The 18,148-nt window shown below is 42.2% G+C and overlaps 1 protein-coding gene across 2 annotated transcripts in view; it reads right to left on the bottom strand.

Moving 5' to 3' along the window:
- BANP (BTG3 associated nuclear protein) overlaps nt 1–18,148 on the bottom strand; it is a 1,144,281-nt gene that overhangs the window by 342,782 nt on the left and 783,351 nt on the right. The window lies entirely within an intron of this gene.

Raw genomic sequence — 18,148 nt, 5'->3', positions numbered from 1 at the left:
GTTTTTTCAGTGAATTTCAAAGGTTTTTTAAATGCTGATTCCTAACTATATAGGGCCTGAAACCTATGGTTTTTTCAGTGAATTTCAAAGGTTTTTTAAATGCTAATTCCTAACTATATAAGGCCTGAAACCTATGGTTTTTTCAGTGAATTTAAAAGGTTTTTTAAATGCTAATTCCTAAGTATATAAGGCCTGAAACCTATGTTTTTTTCAGTGTTTTAAAAAAAAAAATTGATTGGTTAACTGGCTTATTGAGTGTGTCTTAGTGAATACATATATTAGCGAGTAATGTTTAAATATTTAGATATATGCATGAGTGATGTAATATGTGACGTCATCAGCAGTGTATTGCAGACGTGCAAGTTATAGTGAGTCCAACTAACTATAACGTGGGAATTTCAATGGTTTTATGCGAGTAAAATTTCCAGCTAGCTATAACTGGTGTGAAACCTATGGTTTTTTCAGTGAATTTCTAAGGTTTTTTAAATGCTAATTCCTAACTATAACTGGTGTGTAACCTATGGTTTTTTCAGTGAAAATATATATATATAAAATTTCTATAGCAAAATGAAACCCCTCATTTTGTTCCTTTTCAAATTAAATGTATTAAGTGTTACCACTTTATTCCAATCAAGATGACTTCAGGTGTGCCATACTTTTGTCATAAGTAAGACTGTTAGCGTTCTAGTTGTTCTTTAGAACACTCTGGGACATTCTGTCATTGGGCAATAGTTGGGCTACATCTGGCTGATATTTGGGCTACATTTGGGCTCTTTTGTCTCTGGTGGCCATCTTGGGAGACTGCATATCAGAATTTGTTTAATGAAATATAAGAGGATTTGAGAAGTCACTCAAAATGTGCCCTAATTTTTCTTTCTTCAGCACTAATCATAATTTCTATGGCAAAATGAACGCCCTCATGTTGTTCCTTTGCAAATTAAATGTTTTAAGTGTTAACACTTTATTCCAATCAAGATGACTTCAGGTGTGCCATACTTTTGTCATAAGTAAGACTGTTAGCGCTCTAGTTGTTCTTTAGAACACTCTAGGACATTCTGTCATTGGGCTATAGTTGGGCTACATCTGGCTGATATTTGGGCTACATTTGTTTTTTTTTGTCTCTGGTGGCCATCTTTGGGCTACATTGGGCTACATTTGGGCTCTAACATATATATAGCCCAATGTAGCTCAATATATATTTTTTCAAAGTTAATTTTCGTAAAAACCACTGGAGCACATATCTTGAGACATAGCAAAGGCCCATCGGGCAACCAGTCCCTACAATTTTGCCAAGTTTGGTGGAAAACCATTCAGCCGTTCGGGCTAAAAGTGAGTCCAACCGCACTATGGAAATTAACATGGGGAAAACACGTTTTGGGACCCCCCTTTTATCTCGGCCCCCGCTTGACGAATCCCCCCCAAACTTTCAGGGAAGGAGCGGAGCGCCGCGAGGCAAAGTTAAGGAAAATTTCAGGAAGATTCCTCAACCGGCGCCAAAGTTATTCCCAATAGAATGTTGCGATTTCCCTATGGAAAACAATCCTAACTATATATACCTACTGGCTATCGCCAGTAGGATATATATATATATATATATATATATATATATATATATATATATATATATATATATATATATATATATATATATATATATATATATATCCATCAGTTCCAGAACCCAAATTCGGAAGGAGGTTATCAATGGTGCAGACTTCATCACCCAGAATGCCGTGAGGCCACGCCCATGGGGGCGGGAGTGATCTGTTAAGAACAGTCTGCGCCGTAAAACGCTTCCCCTTGCCTATTCCGACCGAAGCCACTGAAGAAAGGATTAACCTCCTGAAACGCGTCTGGCATGATGGATTAGACTGCCTTCCTGTAATGTTCTCTGCTGGCATGCTGTCAATAAAAGACATTCAGAGCGTGAGTTTGTATTCCGAGTGGCTCCTTCCGAATTTGGGTTCTGCAACTGATGGATTTACAACGGCCTGACCCAGGTCGTGGAAAGAGCTCACTGCTTCTCATAGCAGGTCCCTGGTGGCACTATCCAGTGCTGCCCTTTACAGGACGGATTCAAGCTGGCTCCTCTGCAGATGGGAGTCTGTTTAAGCTCTGTTTGGCAGCAAATAAAGCAGGGCAGAGACTTTCAAGAATGCTTGCAACTTTATTAAAGGACATTTTAGACTCGGGGATTTGCACCCACTGAGGTTATCAATGGTGCAGACTTCATCACCCAGAATGCCGTGAGGCCACGCCCATGGGGGCGGGAGTGATCTGTTAAGAACAGTCTGCGCCGTAAAACGCTTCCCCTTGCCTATTCCGACCGAAGCCACTGAAAAAAGGATTAACCTCCTGAAACGCGTCTGGCATGATGGATTAGACTGCCTTCCTGTAATGTTCTCTGCTGGCATGCTGTCAATAAAAGACATTCAGAGCGTGATTTTGTATTCCGAGTGGCTCCTTCCGAATTTGGGTTCTGCAACTGATATATATATATATATATATATATATATGTTTTTTTTTTTTTTCCTTCAAAGATTATCTGGTGAACAGTCACTATGAGAAGAAGAAAAAGAGAAAAATCACTGTTTCAGGCTTCTTTCCTTGCATGAAGTGCAAGGAGTGTAGAAACTCGAAAAAAGTCAAGGAATACTCAATTCCAGGCAAGAAAACAAAAAGCAAGATCACGAAATTGCTCAACTGTAACTCTGACTATACAGTGTACTGCTTGATATGTCCCTGTGGACAAAAATACATAGGGAGCACAGTAAAACCTACTAAATTGAGGGTCCTTGAACATATGAGGGCGATCACCTCAAAAGACCCAAGCTACCCTGTAGCTCGTCACTTCGAGCAGAAACACAATAGCAATAGTAATCTACTAACATATTTCATTCTGGATCAATTAGTCAGAACAGAGAGAGGGGGCAACTGGGTGAAAAAACTGAGAACTCTAGAATCGAGATTCATCATCCAGTTACAGACCAAGGCCCCGGGTGGGATGAATAATGAAGAAGAGATGTGGACACATATATGAGAATCCCACCTCACTGTCCTATGTTTTCTTAGAAACCTGGAACAAGAAATGTTTGTGTATATTCAGAAATGTATGCCCCTCCTTCCCCATATTTCGAGTATATCACTAAATTAAGACAAATGAATCACGTGAATAACGTCATGCCCATTCAGGGCGCGATAACTGAGCATAGGCAGACTGATTGTCTACATATCACATAAACTGTGAACCTCTCTTGAGGACTCATGAATAAATTGTAATGAGTCGCGAGTTTTGAAGGCACCATAGGCGCCACTAAACGAGAATGTACATTATAAAGTACTGGGTAATTTGAGTGATTTATTTTGGAAATAATGGGAGAATAATTTTTATTTGAACCCAAGCATTTGAACTATATACTTGTATCTAATGCAGCGTGAATATTGATTTACATTTTGTTTGGACCACTATAAGATGGCTGCCGCATAAGCACATTTGAAATGACTAGTTTTGTGCCTTCTTTTATGTTGTTGTGCATTTGATAGGGAACACGTGACATATGGTCACCATGATTGTGTTTAAATAATGTTCAAAACAAACGCCAGTTTACACTGACGAAGGCGACAACGCTGAAACGCGTTTGTAAGCTGACTTTATCTGCAGAGAGATATCTGTAATAAAATACTTGGCGAACCCACGATGTACTGGCTTTGAGTGCTCTTAATTGTGGAAAATCCCGAGGATTGGGGGATTCCGGCGTTGTAAATATATATATATGTATGTATATATATATGTATGTATATATATATGTATGTATATTACCTACTGGCGGTCGCCAGTAGGTATATATAGTTAGGATTTTTTCTCTATGGGTTTTTTGAAAATTCTATGTCTAATAACTTTGGCGTTTGTGGACGGAATTGGCTAAAATTTTCAGGAAAATGGCACATTTTGTTTCTGAGCAGCCCCTGAAAATTATGGGGGGGTTCGTCAAGGGGGGGCCGAGAAAAAAGGGGGGTCCCAAAACGCGTTTTTCCCATGTTAATTTCCATAGGGCGGTTGGCCTCACTTTTAGCCCGAACGGCTGAATGGATTTGCACGAAACTTGGCAAAATTGTAGGGACTGGTAGCCCGATGTGCCTTTTGTAGGTCTCAATATATGTGCTCCAGTGGATTTTGAGAAATTAACGTTTAAAAAAAGATATATATCTGTAACAGCGGACTGGGCAGCGGCCCAGGACGCGGACTTTTCGCGCAACGGAGCTTTGTGAAGCGAAGCTGATTGGTTCTCCGGCGTCTGTCAACATTCCAAACAGTCCGTAGCGGCCGCCATCTTGTCTCTCGGTAGGATCGAGAGACAAGAGGAGGTCAAAACAAAGGGGGAAATAACTATAAGGGGGCATAGTAGATCCTCGCTGACCCCCTAGGTTTGATGTGGAGGTTTTAAAAGGGCCCCGCGGGGCAAAAAAAAATAATAATAATAATAATCGAACGGCTGAATGGATTTGCACGAAACTTGGCAAAATATTAGGGACTGGTAGCCCGATGTGCCTTTGCTAGGTCTCAATATATGTGCTCCAGTGGATTTTGAGAAATTAACGTTCAAAAAAAGATATATATCTGTAACAGCGCTCCGCTTCGCGTAACGGAGGTTTGCGAAGCTGATTGGTCATTCTGTCACTGGGCTATAGTTGGGCTACATCTGGCTGATATTTGGGCTACATTTGTTTTTTTGTGTGTCTGGCGGCCATCTTTGGGCTACATTGGGCTACATTGGGCTACATTTGGGCTCCAACATATATATAGGCCAATGTAGCCCAATATATATTTTTCAAAGTTAATTTTCGTAAAAACCACTGGAGCATATATCTTGAGACATAGCAAAGGCACATCGGGCTACCAGTCCCTACAATTTTGCCAAGTTTCGTGGAAATCCATTCAGCCGTTCGAGCTAAAAGTGAGTCCAACCGCCCTATGGAAATGAAGGAAATGAATGGGTAATTTGTAATTAGCAAATAGCTCATCGCAAACTAGGAATGGTAAAGAATCGCTATTTATTCCTTAAAGTTCGCTATTTAGGAAATGCAAAAAACTTTGATGATACATATGGCGGTTCATCTCTAACAAGATAAGAAGCATAGGGATACATTTATGATGACTGGCGCATCACCAGGGATGTGTTAGTCATTCTGTGCCGCTGTTCCGTCACCTATGGTGTGCTGCATTTACAATGCGGCGCATCATGGGGCAAAAACAGCACAGATGCGTGATGTATCTGTGCCGTAAAGGTGGCGCATTGCTGGAGTTGTATCGCAAGTGTGATGAAGCTCCAGCAAGGGTCGGGGGTGCCCCTGTCGCAGGGTTTCTGTTCTCACACAGAACTGTGGACAGAGGATTGGAACCTCGGCGAATTAGGGTGTCCCAAAACTCACGTTAGTAATCAAAAACTCCTTAGCAAGCTAGGTACAGTGTCACATTGGATATAACAAACTCTCAATGTTTAGACAATCCAGAATATGAACTTATAGTACCTCAGGATACGTGGAACTCATGAACAGTCGGTCGTTATATATTTCTTAGAAACCAGAACATGGAGTTAAGAAGAACACATGTGTATTTGAAATGTTTATTTACTAATGCCGTCTTCACAGGCGTAGTATCTTAGATAATACAAGTACACATATTATCAGTAGCAAAATTACCAGCATAGTTACTAGTACATAAAAAGCGAATGGTGATAGTATGTTAACATGCTGTAAATGAATAAGAGTTAGCAACACTTATAAGCAGCCGCGGGCCGTGGAGGGAGTTACGGTGGGGCAGGGAGGCGGGGAGGGGGAGGGGCAAGGTAGAGAGGGCTCCACCCTGCTTCTCCCCCTCCCCGCCTCCCTGCCTCACCGTAACTCCCTCCACGGCCCGCGGCTGCTTATATCTCACCCTCCCTAATACACATATTATATTATTTGCTAAGAAGGTCTCTTTGTGTTGGTTTAGGGCGTGCCCATACTTTAGTGTCTTAGATTTGAAGGAATCACATCAGCATACACCAGCTCTCTCTTCATGTGAGCCGCATCAACTGTTGTGTATGTGTGTTCGGCAAAGCAATATAAAACCCGCCTCATGCCCAGAATTGGCAGAAGTTGCACTTATGTTATGAGTATGAAGTCGTGGAGATCAGACCTCATAACAATTCTGTATCGTGTTGTTCTTGAAACTTTAGCACTCGCTGTACAGATATAGTTTAACAAGCAAAGCAGATAGTAGAGCAATAACATATTATTCTCATGTAAACCACGATGAACTACTAGGTGGAAAGCTAAAGCAACAACTAAGTGTCGTGTGCAGAAGTTGCAAAAAAGGAAAAATGGCGTTTAAACCGGTAATGAGCCCATGCTAACTTAACACGGTGTAAAGATATCCAGGACCTAGATGACACCTCCCCATGATCCGGAAACGAACTGAATAAGATAATAGAAGTGCCATCTCATGAGAGCAGATTGCAAGTTTATATGTGGACGGTCCGCAAGGTAAAGCATTAAAAACTAGGAAAATTTAATGCTAAAGAAAAATAAAACAGCCAAGTACTTTATCGAGTCTTAAGCCAATAGGCAAGGTAAATAATAAAAACTTGACAAATAAGTCAATGAATTGTCAATGAAATGCTAGTACTCAGCATATCAAACATGAAAAAGGTCTATGACATAACTGTGTATGCAAAATAAGCTGCAACAGCCTCCAATAGGAAGTCACCGTCTTCATCCGAAAACAGTTCAGCCATCCAATTTAAAAGCGGAAAAGAACATACGTGCTCTCCCAGCACCGGATCCTCTATCACCATCAGAGGACAGCTCGGTGGGTTTTCAAGAAAGCTCTGTTCCAAGAAAGACTGTGCTGCCGCCAGTAAATTCCAGGGACCAAGTAGTCCATGCATCAATGCCACAGCCATAATCCTTTCGCCAGGACAAACCAACTCGTGAGTAATGATAGGAGTCATCAGCTGATTAAAGTCGACGTCAGGAGAAACCGGTCCGCAGAGACACAAATCAATGGCCCAATCGAAATCACAGGTCAGGCAGTGAAATACAGGCTGGACACAGGTGAAGTAGGAGAATCGAAAAGATAATCCATATGCCGTGCTTAATATCGCCAACGGCATTGTGCCATAATATTCTAGCATGCGATTGCGGAACAGTGTCAGCAGCTGCAGGGTGGGAGGTTGCATAGGAGGGACATCCATATTTAAAAATGTAAAAAAGCACAAGAGCGTCCGCTGGTAATGCAAGTAAAAATGCCAATCCACGAACCAGAGTGGAGAAAATAGAATGAAAGGAAGCAGGGATGAGTCCAAAGATTTTCTCAAATGAAGTCACGAGACCACTGGTAACAACTTTAAAAAAGTGCGCCAGGGACTTTGCGGAGGATGCGTTAAAGATAGTCGGAACCATCTTGCTGAATTTGAAAGGCAAATCTGAATTGAAAAGTGTGTGCACCTCTGTACGGGTGTTCGCTATGTGAAGCAAGAAAGTTTCACGGGCCGAACTCAAGGCCACCTCTCTCTGAGACAAAAGAGCTCTTATTCTTGCCATGCCGTTGAAATCTGTCCCAAGGTTGGTATTTGTGGCCAGATTGAAAACTCCCTATGTTCATGTGTGGGAGGAAATAGAACATTTCTGCAGCAAATAACCCGTTCACTTACTGTTACGATAAAAGGAATACTTTTAATTAACTCAGAACAATCTTCATTATTGAGCATCAAATAACTACCATTTTCCAACAACTTGAACGTGGGGATGATAGCAGGAACTGGCGTGCCTTGCAACACGCGAGCCATATTTGGTCGGTGTTTGTTGCATGAACCGTGTAACTGTATGTGCCTACACATTAGTGAATGATCTGGCGTCTCAGTGCATTCCTCTCCATTCAGATAAACTTCTTGATCATCTTTGAAACATCTGTATGTGTATGGAAGCGACCAGACCTCATGAAGAAAAGCACTACCTAAAGGTTCATAACGACCTATTGGTATATATTTCATACAATTTGAAAACTTATATAAAGCAAAAGGCAGCCTTATTAAACCGTGGATAAGGCACGTTGCCAAAAAACCCGCAATCCTCTGCTGATGATGTCACTGAGCATGTCATGAATGATGTAATATGTGACATCATCAGCAGTGGATTACGGGTAATAGTATCTCTAGTTTACTCCCCTATAGCTGTCTTTCTTTTAACATAAGTGTCTGTTTCCTTCCCTTATACTTACTGTTTTTGGTTCGCTTCCGGTTCGCGTACCGGCGAGCGAACTGGGAAGCGAACTAAGAGAAATAGAGGTTGGCACAGTTCGAAATATTGTGCCAATTTTTTAATAACGGGGAGGTAGTTCTGAAAAGAACTTTTTTTTTTATTTTTCAGAACATTTTTTTACTTTTTTTGAATTTTTCTGAACAGTTTTATATTTTTTTGGGTTTTTCTTGGAGGGGGCAATGAAAACGATTCATTGTAAAGGGCTCAAAAGGAGCAACAAAACAAAAAAAAGAAGTATTTATTATTTTGGGCGTTTCGTACAAACTTGCATATGATAGTCAATAGCTCTGTTGATCAGAGTGATGCTTTTTTCTCCGTAGGAAATGAATCCATCGCAAAATACGCAGATGTGTTTTACATCACCAAATCTCATTTGTATATTTGGCACCATCTCCCTGCCCTCTGGTCCCGTTACTTCCGGTACAACAGATCTTCTGGCCATAATAGGGAGATTATCTAGGTCGTTCCGAAACTGTGCAGCACTGTAGTTGTTAGGATGCCACCTAGTCATATGGCGATGCATTGTGTAGTTTCCGAAACTGTATTTTTTGTCGGTCCCTCTGGACAGTCTATCTTGACATATAAGGCAAGTTACGTATCTTGCATTTACTTTTTTCTGACCTTTGGGAATTTTAAAAAATTGCCAAATGAAGTTTTCTTTCCGGTGAGACGTCCTGGGCTGCTCAGGCAAAAACTGCCTCTCTTCGTGCTCGTCCTCCTGTTCCTCTTCTTCCTCTTCTTGTTGAATTATAACTTGAGCAGGTGGTCCACTCTTCCTTGGATGTGGTGGAGGTGGTGGGGAAGCACCAGCTGAAGCTACTAAAGAAGCCATTGCTCAGTGATCACAAAGGGTCTTTCTCTCACAATGATGAAAGTCAGAGTGAGGAAAGAAGGAGGGATTTTCATCATTTGGGAAAAACAAGAGTTCTCAACCAATCAAAAGTGTTCATTTTAGATTATATGACCTAGTCTTACATCATTAGGAAACCAAAAGTGAAATGAACCAATGAAAAGTGTTATTACCAAGTCACATGACTTGCTGTGTTTACGTTAAGCGCTTTGCAGGGCCTCCCGGTTTGCTTCCAGAAACCTGCGCTTTGCGACTCGCTTCGCGTACCAGTTCGCTAACGTTGTACGTCATATGACGTATCACGCGACAACGTGAAACGTCATGCGGACGGGAGGCGTCACGATGTTGTTTTCTAACGCGGCACTTGCGGTAAAGAAACGTTTACCGGCTCGCGGTGTATTTCGCGGCATCAAGGTCAGCTAACGGGAAGCTTCCCGATTCGCGAAGCGGGAACGAAGAAAAAAAAATATTTAAAAAAAAAATTATTCATAAACATATAAAATATATTTTTGGATTTAAAGAAGAATACATTTTACAGCTACAGATATTAGCTGTTAAAAAACCAATGAAATTCACAGAAAAAACCATAGGTTATAGACCATATATAGTTAGGAATTAGCATTTACAAAACCTTGAAAATTCACTGAAAAAACCATAGGTTATAGACCATATATAGTTAGGAATTAGCATTTAGAAAACCTTATTTTACTCACACAAAACCATTGAAATTCCATATATAGTTAGTTGCACTAACTATATATCGCGCACCCGCAATCCACTGCTGATGATGTCACATATTACATCATTCATGACATGGTCAGTGACATCACTGATGACATCACTGATGACATCTCAAATGACATCACTGATGACATCTCAAATGACATCACTGATGACATCATGACACACCAATACCAGTTACTACATAAGCACTCACTGATTCCTACGTCTACACACACATTCACTCATTCACCCATACAATCACTCATACATACAGTCACTTATTATTACAACACTATCATATGCACTCATACACCTATGCAGACAGTCACACACTGCCACTCATCCATGGAGTTACTCACACACCAAGCCAGTCATGTAAAGAATCAATCACACTTCCATTTCTTCATCTATACAGTTAAACACAGAACACCATACTTCAGTGACATCACTGATGACATCACTAATGACATCTGAAATGACATCACTGATGACATCTCAAATGACATCACTGATGACATCATGACACACCAATACCAGTTACTACATACACACTCACTGATTCGTACGTCTACACACACATTCACTCATTCACCCATACAATTACTCATACATACAGTCACTTATTATTAGAACACTATCATATGCACTCATACACCTAGTCAGTCCTGTGAAGAATCAATCACACTTCGATTTCCTCATCTATAGTTAAACACAGAACACCATACTTTTCACACATATACTAACACATACTTACTCTCTTATACAATCACTGATACAAGTACACATTGATATGCACAGAGTCACACACCTCCCAGCCAGCCACACACACACTCAGTCTTCCATACATCCAGTCATTCTTCAATATGTAAAACGTATTTAAACTTTACAAAAACACACAGACACTAGATGATGTCATCAGTGATGTCATCAGTGATGTCACTGACCATGTCATGAATGATGTAATATGTGACATCATCAGCAGTGGATTGCGGGTGCGCGATATATAGTTAGTGCAACTAACTATATATGGAATTTCAATGGTTTTGTGTGAGTAAAATAAGGTTTTCTAAATGCTAATTCCTAACTATATATGGTCTATAACCTATGGTTTTTTCAGTGAATATATATATGTATATATATGTATATATATATATATGTATATATATATATATATATATGTATATATATATATATATATATATATATATATATATATATATATATATACCAACAACTTTTCCCAAAGGGGAAAAAACGGGTCGCACAACCAGTTCGAGTTTTACAGCAATCTCCTTTTATTGCTTTTCGGCACCCACTCGGCTGAGTGCGGTCTCCATTGGCGTTCACTGGGAGCGACTGACGGAGGAAAGGGAGAACGCACCGCCCAGGAAGTCGGCAGCCTCGACACCAGTCCCGCTGTGTTCGGACTTGTGAATGCAATTGGAGCAACGGGGACGGAGAGATTGAAATCGATATCGAGGTAGGAGACGCCGACCTATTCCACTCTAAAGGGGCACGAGTGAAGCAGGACGCGCACGACATTAGGGAGTTTAAAGTCTCGTCACTGTCTGTAGTAATATTCTTCGTACACTTTAAATAAGGCGTAGTTATCATTTGGTCTCATTAGAACAGCACCCCCGCACTCCACACCCCTTCTCTTTTAGTTAGGGTTTATGTTGTGTGGTTTTGTTAAATACTGGTATTTGAGTGTATGGCCATCCAGGCCTTAATTATCATCATAAACTAAGAACTTGGGGATTGTGTTATTTCTACTGTAGACCGACAATACGATTTGATGAGGAAAGCAATGGAGATTTTCACTGTAGTAGTAATTTGTGTTTAACAGCCCATTCAGGGCGTAATCAGTTACCAACACGATAATAGTATATCTATGAATGTTCAGTTTATTTACTTTCATTGCTTATTAATGAAAATGTGAAATGTATATTGCAAATAGCGCGATTTCATCGTTACAAGATGGCGCTTTCATTTGACCCTTTGAACCTTTTTTTGTTTCAATGAATTTTGCCTTATCTATTGCTGCACTGCCGACGCCAGCTGACACTGACGAAGGCAAGTGCTGAAACGCGTCTGATCCTATTCTTTTTGCGCTAAATAAACCGGACTGGTTTATACCTGCTGCGAGTGCCGTCTTGTTGCTTTCTGCTGCCGGTCCCCGGTAGCAGAGTTGCGGAGCTTGAAATACTTTAAACGGTACGCCGCCGTTTTTTTCGGCACCCACTCGGCTGAGTGCGGTCTCCATTGGCGTTCACTGGGAGCGACTGACGGAGGAAAGGGAGAACGCACCGCCCAGGAAGTCGGCAGCCTCGACACCAGTCCCGCTGTGTTCGGACTTGTGAATGCAATTGGAGCAACGGGGACGGAGAGATTGAAATCGATATCGAGGTAGGAGACGCCGACCTATTCCACTCTAAAGGGGCACGAGTGAAGCAGGACGCGCACGACATTAGGGAGTTTAAAGTCTCGTCACTGTCTGTAGTAATATTCTTCGTACACTTTAAATAAGGCGTAGTTATCATTTGGTCTCATTAGAACAGCACCCCCGCACTCCACACCCCTTCTCTTTTAGTTAGGGTTTATGTTGTGTGGTTTTGTTAAATACTGGTATTTGAGTGTATGGCCATCCAGGCCTTAATTATCATCATAAACTAAGAACTTGGGGATTGTGTTATTTCTACTGTAGACCGACAATACGATTTGATGAGGAAAGCAATGGAGATTTTCACTGTAGTAGTAATTTGTGTTTAACAGCCCATTCAGGGCGTAATCAGTTACCAACACGATAATAGTATATCTATGAATGTTCAGTTTATTTACTTTCATTGCTTATTAATGAAAATGTGAAATGTATATTGCAAATAGCGCGATTTCATCGTTACAAGATGGCGCTTTCATTTGACCCTTTGAACCTTTTTTTGTTTCAATGAATTTTGCCTTATCTATTGCTGCACTGCCGACGCCAGCTGACACTGACGAAGGCAAGTGCTGAAACGCGTCTGATCCTATTCTTTTTGCGCTAAATAAACCGGACTGGTTTATACCTGCTGCGAGTGCCGTCTTGTTGCTTTCTGCTGCCGGTCCCCGGTAGCAGAGTTGCGGAGCTTGAAATATATGTATATATATATATATATGTATATATATATATATATGTATATATATATGTATATATATATATATATATATATATATATATATATATATATATATACCAACAACTTTTCCCAAAGGGGAAAAAACGGGTCGCACAACCAGTTCGAGTTTTACAGCAATCTCCTTTTATTGCTTATAGTTACACAGGGCAATAGCGCATATGATCTACGCGTTTCGGTGTCTCACCACCTTGCTCACGGGGGTTCAGCCGCAGGATAACGCACATGCACGAGCGCTGAAAAAATCCCGAGTGGTGAACCAACGTGGAGGTGATATATATATATATATATATATAAATATATATATATATTGAAGCTCATTAATTTCCCTCTCGTCTTGGAAAGAGAACTCGAAGCACTCCGGGTATGGCAGAAGATTTTATTTACGGCACAAGGCAAAAGATGACAAACGCGTTTCGGACAGCAGTCCTTCCTCAGTGTCGCCGACACTCAATTCGCGGCACATTTTTGTATACGCCCCCATAGAAACTAAGGGCGGACGTATTTGCAAAAGTGTTTGAACGTAATGTCAAACATAGGTTAAGTGTGGCAGCCATATAGTACATATTTTATAGAAGCAAAAATATAATTATACAGACTTTTTGAAACATTTGCACGTTTTCAAAATTATAAATATATATCATAAATATATATCATGAGCTTTGTACAGACTATTTACCACTGCCAGAAAACGAAGTTATATCGCCGTGAATCGGCATTGTACTGGCAGAAATAACCAGAGGAAATTTTCTCTAACAACCAACATGCGACTCGCTGTATATTAAACACCAGTGACAGGAAACAATCTAGCCGTGTATCGGCAAGGCTCCGATAACATACATCTATATGTAGTCCGGAGAATAACCTGTCCACAAAAATACATTTACTCGTATTTACAAGGTATAATATATAAAGAGATTGCATGTAAAAATGTATATATACATAAGAAATGTCACATTACGCATAATTAATTTGCTCTGGATAGGATACCAGTACTCTTATTCCTTATTAGTATTATTACTATCCATAAGGATCATGCATGTGACTATTTCATGTAGTCTTGGGCAGATAAGAAAACAAATTCAAAACAAGAAAAGAGAAACAGGGTGGTGGGAGAATATTTACATATACTGGATCTAGAATCCACAAAGAGACTTCATAGTACAGCATGATAAAAATCTAGTTTTTACAGACGATAGCAGACAAGGACTCCATCAGATTCATGATGTGAACAATTAGTTACCTGCCCAGGTGAACTGTTAATTCTTCCCCTACATTCAGACCCAAGGGGTTCTTGGTTTGTAGATCTATTATTGTCACGGGGTGGGTGTACCAGACCCCGAGGCCGGTGTGCGGATGACCCCTTGGTGGACCGCCGCCCCTGACTTACGTGCTTCCCTTGCCTCCATGCAGCCCCGGGACTGTCCGGACCCAGAGGAGTGGAGGACGGGCGATCCGGAATACTGGTGGCCTACGAACCCGGAGGCCGAGCACGTCTCCTTTAAGGACTGGGAGACCGGAGCGGTAGCCCCGCCCCCTTCCCAGAAAGAGGCAACTTCAAAAGAGCCGAGCGAGGAGGAAGAGGCGGAGAACGCGAGCCCCGAGTCGAGAGGACGCGAGGTGACTCCCAGGCGTTGCCCCGGCGGAGAAGAATCACGGACGTGCCCAGCTGTCGAATCCCTGACGAGCCCACAAGACGAGTCCTCGAGGAGCCCAGGAGAAGCAAGACAGCGGCCAGGAGAGCCGAGGAGAAACGATCCGCCCCGCCACACGCCCACGGGAGGTGTGTGGCTCAAGCAGGTACGGGGTCGTATGGCGGGTTGGTTGGGACAAAGTCTGCTACCCCCTAGCGAGTAAGAGCCCAGCACGTGTGTCCCTGCTCCTGCATCCCCTACCCCCAACCTCACGAGCACTTACTGAGCACTTGCCCGCTTTAGAGTTAAAGACACGAGTGCACTGGTGTCCCTCACCCCCGGTCCTTGTGAAACCTTAGAAAGCAGCCTCTAACATCCGGTTTCCCTTCCTTCCTCGGTGCTGCCGGAGCTGACTTCAGGTGAAGACCGGACCACTGGCCCTGACAACCTGGATACTACCCGGACCACCTACGACCCTGCCGCCTTTGCGAGGGAAAGACTAACCAGCCGCCGACGGAAAACATATACTGTTCCCATCAAAATAAAACCGTCTTTGAAAAGGATTCCTGCCTATGCTGCCTCTCCTTCCATAGAATCCATCTTGGCCCCATCACCGGCCCTAGTTGCTCCCATTTCCGACCAGGCGCCCACACCCCCCCCCCTTACAATTATAAATCTAGACTCGAGTCTACGAAGACTTAGCAGTCTATCTCCTCCTCTGGGGTGTAGGGGCACATGGTCGATACCGAAATAACGCAGCAGTTCCCTGTTACTGCTATGTTTTTCGGCAAAGTGACGGGCAACTGGATAGGATGCATCCTTATTTGTGATTGCCCTTTGGTGCTCCAGTATACGGAGTTTAACGTTGTTGATAGTACTTCCGATATACTGTAACCCGCAGGGACAAACTAAGCAGTACACTACGAATGGTGTTGTACAGGTGATACATTTATTTATCATTTTGGGTTTACTTAGACCAGGTACCTTGTAAGTTAAAGTCCTTCTACTATTATCGCAGGCTCGGCATTTCCCACAGGGAAAGAACCCCTTCATTTCTTTCAGAGTACCCGTGGATTTCGGAGGAGGTGGTATATATGAGACAAGGCTGGAACCACACCCGTACCCCTAAATAGTGTTTTTCTCAGGAGGCACCTTGAACTGATCATGATGATTACAAATCCAGTACACAAATTAATCTGATACTATCTATTCATTAACACCGATTTCAATCAGTTCGAAGAAATTGCAGGTTGTCACTCAACATGTCGGATAGAATCTAGAACCTGACTTAAGAATGGCCTGTCTGGAACAGAAAGAGGCGTGTCGAGGGTGGGAGGCAGAGAGAAAGTGAGTAGGACTCTTGGAGAAACAAGCAATAGTAAAGCCAATACATCTCGTCTATAAGATTAATTGGCGTTGGCAATCATTTTTAGCCATACTATACAGCAGTATGAGTCTACTTAGTGGATCTGTTGATTAGACATGGACGGGTCAGTTAACTTTTAGTTATATTTTCCACTGCATCCTTCTGGGTCCAGTCCTCAGCAACAATGTATGGTAGATTGGGTGGAAGTGAAGTTAGGTAATCATGTTCGAACTTATAAGTTTGGGGCTGTCGCTAGGCCTGAAGGGCTAAACAGTTCATTTAGACTATCACTCCCTTACTCGAAGGTGTGTCTAAAAATAATCTTTTCAGGAGTTTCTTGAACCAAAGTAGGTCAGATTCAGCTGGAAAAGCTTAGGGTGTAGTATAGATTCAATCCTTGCACTTTGAGTCACTGTCCAAATTAGAAGAAGCCTTATCTTCAGGAAGCCTTACATGAATGTTTACTACAGGTATCTGGTATTCGCCAAGTGATAAAACAACATTTATATAATACACAAACCCTATAAAGGCAGGAGGTCACTACAAATTCTTAAACAAAACTTTTACCCCCTTAAGAAAAGTGTTTTTATCCTTACATGCAGACCTGTTTCCTTTAAGGAAACGGGCTGCATTAAAAAAAGTACTTTACTAAAATACGATCTTATGTTACCTTATGCTATGTTTCTTTGTAAAGTGCACTATAACCTGCAAGAGTATCAGCGCACTGAGCAGGCATGTGTGTCTAACTCTCCCTTTTGTAGGGTGGTTCATTAAAAAGCCAGGGGTTCAGTTTCTTCGGAAGTCAAGAAGAGAGAAGGCTCTGATGTGGAGTGAGAGGCCATTCAATGCTTTAGGAGTGATGCTAGAGAAGGCCCGTCCTCCTTGTCTGGTTTCATGTATGTGCGGGATGTGTGCGAGTAGGAACCCTACAAAGAGGAGGTGTCAGGGTGGTTGGTGGAAGGAGAAGAGACTGTTTAGATAGGTTGGGCCTGAGTTGTATAGCGCTAACAATGTGGGTAGGAGGAATTTGCATTGAGCGTGTTTGTGTATTGGGAGCTAGTAGAGTTCCCTGCGGTGTGGTGTGATGCGAGTTCTGTGTGGGAGGTTGACGATGATTCTGGTTATCGAGTTCTGGACACTTTGTAGTTTTCTAATGAGTTGCTTGGTGATCCTGGCATAGAGGGTGTTACCATAGTCCTACTTGCTGGTGAATAGCGAGTTGAGTGGCACTTCACTAGTGTTACTTGGGATCCATCTGAAGATATTCCTCCAGTATCTGAATGCTACTACATGGGCAGACACCACTGCAGATCTTCTGCGGTCTCCTCCAAAACCTGGATGACATCCGCCAGTTTCCCTTGGTGCTGGGTCCACTGAGCCCACTGAGACTTCAGATTCCATTGCAGAGTCCACATATGCCACCTGGAGAAGTAGAATGCATGAGCCAACATGCCACAAAGCCTCAAAGTTGCTCTCACCAAAATCCAAGACTGAGGCTGAAAGATGAGGATCATAGCTCAAATGTCCTAGACTTATTGTACAGAGGAAACGTCCCTGAACTGCACTGTGTCCACAACACCTTCTATAAAAGGAAGCCTATCGCAAGGAGAAGGTGGAACTTCAACTAGTTGATTGAAAACACCTTTGACGTCAGGAGGGTGACGTTGTCTGGAGGTGGTCTGTGACTGCACTTAACAGCCAGTAGACTGGGTAAGGGAAAACTGGCATCGAGAACCTCTACAGATGGGCGGCAACCACTGCCATTACTTTCTTAGACACAGAGGGATGCTGGCAAGGCCAAAGGGGAGCAGAGTAAATTGAAAAAATCTCCTGGCCAAACTTGAACTACACTTAAAGTCTGAGTGACCGGAGGGAGGGTACATGAAAGCATGCATCCCACAGGTCCAAGGCTACCATCGAGTCACTCGGATCCATTGCAGACGTAACTTGTACTAGTGTGGCATTCTGAGTTTGCCTATCCACAGGAAGTCATTCAGAGCTAAAAAAATCTAAAAATAGGAAGAAGGTCTCCATCCTTCTTCAGCACACTAGGAAAAAGCGGGAACAACAACCCCTCCCTTTTTCTGAAGTCGGTACCCTCTTG

The sequence above is a fragment of the Lissotriton helveticus genome, chromosome 12 (assembly GCF_964261635.1).
Source record: "Lissotriton helveticus chromosome 12, aLisHel1.1, whole genome shotgun sequence".
In the NCBI taxonomy this organism is placed as follows: domain Eukaryota; kingdom Metazoa; phylum Chordata; class Amphibia; order Caudata; family Salamandridae; genus Lissotriton; species Lissotriton helveticus.
The sequence above is the reverse complement of the archived record's forward strand: the minus strand, read 5'-3'. Positions and strand labels throughout refer to the sequence as shown.